This window comes from Rhododendron vialii, chromosome 10a (assembly GCF_030253575.1).
Source record: "Rhododendron vialii isolate Sample 1 chromosome 10a, ASM3025357v1".
Lineage (NCBI taxonomy): Eukaryota > Viridiplantae > Streptophyta > Magnoliopsida > Ericales > Ericaceae > Rhododendron > Rhododendron vialii.
Genome location: NC_080566.1, coordinates 26,130,181 through 26,136,515, shown reverse-complemented (window position 1 = coordinate 26,136,515; position 6,335 = coordinate 26,130,181).

The window sequence follows — 6,335 nt, the reverse complement described above, 5'->3', positions numbered from 1 at the left end:
ACAATCAATTTGATAAATTTGCGTGTTGAAATATTTGTTAGGATAAAAAATGGGCCCCACAAGTGTGTATTATGAGTAGGGAATATTTATATTTTATGGTTGGAGTTTGAATCATAGAGGTGGGACCCACTTATTGTTTGCTAGCATAGTTGCCAAACTTGGTACACATGCTAGCACACTACAAGATTTTTAACACATTTTAGCACACAAACTAATATAAGCATTGTGGCACAAAAAATATATTTTTGTTTGCTAAGTCTTAACACACACAATTAAAATACTAGTTACTCCCTCCGTTCCTTTTTAAATGTCCTAATTTGACAAACACTCAGTTTTAGGAGTCAACTTTCACCTCTACTTTACACTTTTTTCATCAACTTTTCTCTCCACTTTACACTTTCTACATCAACATTTACCTCCACTTTCCAATATTATCCTCCACTTTATACTTTCCACATCAACTTTTACTTCCACTTTCCAAAATTATCCTCCATTTTACCAATTAATTTTGCGAAGTGGACACTTATTTTGGGACAGCCCAAAATGAAATATTAGACATTTAAATAGAGACGGAGGGAGTAGTAAATAAGAGCATCCATATTTGACTCTTGAAATTTTTGTGTGTTATATGACAAAAAGTATACAAGTAGGACCCAAAAATTGTGTACGGTCAAATAAATCACCACTAATGCACATTGCCACTTTCCTCTCTCCTTCGTCTCTCTCTCCATCTCTCTTCACTAATGCACATTAAAGGTAGCAACCACATTAAACCACTAGATCTTAATAACTTCTGACTCTAAAACGGAACACTAAAAATGACTCTAAAGTAACCGAAATGGGAGGAAAAAAGTGACAAACTTTGGTTAACTTACTCAGAGCAAAAACTAACCTCGAACAAAGGCCTTCCATGGCCAACTGTGGATGCTCTAAGATTTCAGGTTCAAAATCTTCCATAGCTATCAGCTCCTTAGGTCAGTCCATGTGAACTCTCAGCTAGTGGTCGGAGAAATTGAACCCTCAAGATTAGCTGAGGTACACGTAAACTGACTCGAACTCTAAGGATGACAATCTCATCGAACTGTTGGTTACCCAAATTGTACCTAACAGATTCATGCAGTTTTTAACCACGGTTTTGGTGTTTGATTTCAAAAAACCCACCGGTTTGGTTTCGATTTTCGTTTCATGTTATAACCGTATCGAAAACCGAAACGAACCGTAACCATAACCGAATAGCATCATAATTACGTATACACACACACACACACTCCGGACCCCCTAATTAGGGGTCCCGGATGGATGTATGGTGTGGACCTCTCCTCCCAGCCCTTGGATTTAATACAACGGCCACGAAAAGAAAAGGCAAAAAATAGTTGAAAAATCACACTTTCTCCCTTCTTCGTTCATTTCACACTGAAAACACAGAACGAAGAGAGAGAGAGAAACAGAGAAGAAGAACGAAGTAGATCGAACTAGAGAAGAAGAAGAAGAACGAAGACGAACGAAGAAGAGAACAACGAAGATCAGAACGTCTAAAAGGTCTCTCTCTTTCTATTTGGTTTGATTCTGTAATCTCTCTCTCTCTCTCTCTCTCTCTCTCTCTCGATCGATTTGTTCTTGTTCGATTTAGGATTTCATTTCTCTCTCTCTATCTCTCTGTATGTCTATGGGTGTTTTAATTTAGAGCCCGAATTGTATGATTTCGAAGCTCTAACAGCCCCTTTGGATGGAGGGGTGAGAAAAAAAAAAAAAGGTGTGTGTTTTCCCTAATTAGTGAGAAAAGAAAAGAAAAAAATGGGGTGTGTTTTCCCTTATTATAGTGAGAAAAGAAAAAAAAAAGGGTGTGATTTCTCATCCTCCCATCCAAATAAAAGTGAGAAATCAAATTCTCACAAGCGACTGGTAGAGTTCCGGTGACTCTCTGACGAGCTGAAATTCTCTCCCTCTCATCTCCGACAAACCTGGTACTCTCTCTCTCTCTTTTCTCCGGCGACGCACAACCACTCATCCGACGATGATCCGATAAGGGGTGTATTTGCACAAATTTAAAGTGCTCAAACTAATTTAGGCACTACAAAAGGTTACTAAACTTGGAGAGAATTAAAATTAAGTATAAAATAAACAAATTTAGAAAGGTATAAAGATTTATTAAAGATATATAAGAAAATATTAAATTATTAAAAAAATCATTAAAAGCGAATAATATTAAAGATTTAAAAAACATGTTTAAAGAAATAAAACAAAGAGACTAAAATTAGAGAGAAAGGTTTAAAGAAACAAATTTAGAGAGGCGAGAAGACGTCCAAAAGGTATATATATATAAAAAGGCGAAGGTTTGAATTGGAAAGGAAGTTGGTGTGATGGATGGAGCAAATGCCTCCATAGAGGATGACACGGTTCGAGTTCGAGCGGAAGCAAGGAGCTTGGGAATTGTAATGTTTTTAGTTTCAAGAGTTTTAGCGAGGAAAAATTTCCTCGCCTAAGCTATAATTTGCGACAAAAAAATTCCTTACCTATTTTGTAAACATGGCATTAGTTTGGCGAGGAAAAACTATAGCGAGGAAAAAATTCCTCGCCAATTGTGTCAGAATAGGCGGAGAAATATTTTTTTTCTCGCAAATACTTTTTGCGAGGAAATCAAGTGCTTTGGCGAGGAAATTAAATCCTCACTATAGGCCTTTCATGTTGTAGTGGAGGGAGAGATTGAGCTCTTTTCCCGTTTCGTTTCTTCTCTTGTGAACTCTCGCGTACCAAACGAGCTGTGTTTCTGGGTTCCGTGTCCTCAAGGCAAAAGACTTATAATTAACTTGTTCCAAAAATACCCACTCTTACCACTTCCAACTTCTATGGGAAAAAACATATCCAAGCTAAAAACTCCATAATCATAGCAAACTAAAAACCCCTTGTCTTCTCATAATTATAAACACCAATTTTCACAAAGCATAGAACGAAGTAGAAAGATTACAACCATAAACAGAGAGAGTAATAGAAATAAGACAGAGAAGAAGGCAGAATAATGTAAAGATACGCATTTCGCCTCATTTTTCCTATCCATGAACATTCTAATTTAACAGACTAATTTAACCCAATTTGCCATACATGTACCATATAAAACAGAAAAAAAACAACCCAAAGAAAATTTCAGTTCAGTTTCGCCCCATTCCTCACTTGCATTGCATCAATCTCTTTCTGCATTGCTTCAATCTTTATCTACATTGTGATTGTTGCCCTCTATATTTCTTCACTAATGCTCATGGATACTGAACTCTTACATTGTTCAACAGTCCTCACAGCCTTTGTTTTTGTCTGAACCATCATTGGCCCCAAATCAGCCATTTCTTGCAAAATACAAGGCTCATACCATCAAAAAAAAATCCAAGTTTAATTGTCAAAAAAGAGCACAATAACAACAACTTAGGGTTTCAGCTCTAACGAACAGCAAGAGAATAAATTGGGCCAATGCATGCAGCTCACCTTATACTTTTCACATCCGAAGAACCTCCGACCTGGGTTCTTTTGTGTTCCTGATTTCCTTAATGGTGCTGGTTCTCTGCAAAAACAAAATATCCAAAAATCGGGATCACCACTTCCATTGTTACCCGAATTACTTCCATCCATGAAATGGTATATGGACAGAGAGAGGGGGATTCAAGAGGAGAAATCTCAACACCTACATTTAGAAAATGGATAACCAATAGTCGAAATGGGAACTTCAACATCAACAAATCGACAAAAATTCTAATTTTTTTCTTATGTATAGATAATAAATGGCCAAACAAGAGATGTTCTTATAAGTTAGGACTAATGAAACTGCACAAATGGGAAAGCTGATGGATTATCCCCCATGTCAACAACCTATATATCTTCATTCTGTTTTTTCAAGAAAACCAAACACAAGAAAAGAGTCTTGTCCATTCCAACTTCAAAAGCTCCATAAAAGGTCCATTCTAACTAGCACTCCATTCTAACTTTAAAAGCTCCAGTCCATTGCAAGAGAAGGAAAATGCAAACACAAGAAAAGAGTACAAAATATAGATTAATTTCAGAGTTTTTATTTTCTTATTTGAACTGGTGCATTAGTGCTAATTTGAATCCTAGAAAATTGGATTAATGCCTTTAACACAAAATAAAAGGTCCATTCTTGAAGGAAAAACCATCCACTAATTTCTGGTTCCAAATTGAAATCAATCCTGAAAAAAATTGCATAAAATCAGCAGCAAAACTATTTTCAAGTTTGCATGTGGTTTCTCCTTTGTACAGAAATCGAACCCTAATAAACTGAAATCAAACCCTAATAAACACAAAAATACAGACAGAAATCATTTTGGGTTTCACATATAAATCGAACCCTAATAAACCCTAACCCTAATTTCTGTAAGATCGAACAAGAGAGAGAGAGAGAGAGAGTGTGCTTGACGATTTCCTAGACCTAAAATAATGGGTTGCCCCAAGCGTAGGGCGGAGACCGACGTAGCACAATATCCGGTAAGTCCGGAATCGAATCCACAGAGACGGTAATGTGTGCTGACTTAAAAACTCGGGTATTTACTTATTTAACGGGCTCTTAGGTGGCCACCCTTTGACGATTTGATTGAGATTAACTAAAACCTAGAAATTGATTGAACTTTTCAGATAATTAAAAGAAGGTATGGTCGTAGGGTTCGTAGCACTCGTAACCAGTCCAGACCAACCTGCTCCATTTGGTGTTCTTAAAAACGTTCAATTTTGGATTGAAAAGATACCCCGCAAGATGCACAACCATAGGGTCGCCGTTTATCCATGCGCAGCGAAGAATGGGTTTTGGACCCCCATTCCCCCGTTCACATGGACTCCGACAATGCCCGGGTTCGTCCACGGGAAGTATTTTTCAATCTAAAATCGCTCTTTTTATCATTTGAAAATATGAACAGTGCTCGAACTGATCACGGCGTGCTAATCACCCCACGACCCTACCTAAATGACTACTCACTAATCATTATGCAAGAAACGAAAGAAACCCTAATTTGAAACATGCTTTCGAATACGAAATAAACAAAAGAAATAAATAAATAAACAAATATTAACGAACAACTTTAATGAAGAACAAAAATTAATACGAATTATTGAAGTGTAAATAATTAAACAAAACTTCAAATAACATGAATTAAATAAAACTTAGAAGAAAACTGTACGATATTAGAACCTAAGAAGTAGGCTCGGCACCCCCCGTTCCTTCTGCGTCCAAATCAGATTCCTTTTTCTCCTTTTTTTTCCACGCCTCTGTTTCTTTTCTTTCTTTTCCACGGCAGCCGAACTCCCCCCCTAAAGTCAGTAGACTGACTTTATATATTATAGGAGTAGGGTTTTAAACCCTAATAACATAAAAGCCCCTTGAGTTTTACATTATAAGACATTAGTCATTCAACTTTGAAGGACTTCGCATTTTTATCCAGAACTTCTAGAAATTCTTCTTTTTATCCAAAATCTTGGACAACGGGCTCGAGTAACCTATAAACATAAAAAATAATAATAAAAATCAGTTAACCAAAATAAATGACTAACAAATGTAGTTTGGAGGGCCAAAATATGTATATTTTGGCACTTATCAGAGAGAGAGAGACAGAGAGAGAGAATACAAAAATCTATACTTTTCCCAATTTTTTGAACCCAGAAATGAAACCCTAAATCGAACGAGAACAAATCGATCTCGAGAGATCGAGAGAGAGAGAGATATATATATATATATATATATATATATATATATATATATATATTATAGAATCAAACCAGATAGAGACCTTCAGTCATTCTGATCTTCATCGTTCTCTTCTGTGGTTGTCTTCATTCTTCTCTGGTGTGTTCTTCTTCGTCTTCGTTCTCTCTTTTTCTGCATCTGTATGAAAAGCATGCGGTGATTTTCAATCTTCTTCTTCCTCTGGCTTTGATGTTCCCCTTCTTCTTCGTCGGGCTTTGATGTTGTTTCTTCTTCGTCTGGCTTCTTCTCCAACTTCTCTCTCTCTCTCTCTCTCTCTCTCTCTCTCTCTCTCTCTCTCTCTCTCTCTCTCTTTGTTCTGTGTTTTCAGCGTGAAATGAACGAGAAGGGGGAAATGTATTTTTTGCGGAAGGGGGAAAGTGTGGGCCTTGTTCGTTTGGTAACTTTGGGTATTTTAGTTTTGGAAGTGGGTGGAGAGAGAAATAGAGTAATGATTGGAGAGAGGGGTAATGACTGAAGAGAGATAAAGAGAGAAATGAAATTAATAATTGGGGAAATAGGGTAATGATTGGGGAAAGATATAGGGTAATGATTGGAAAACAAAATTAAAACAGAGTAAATATGTTCAACGAACAAGGCCGTG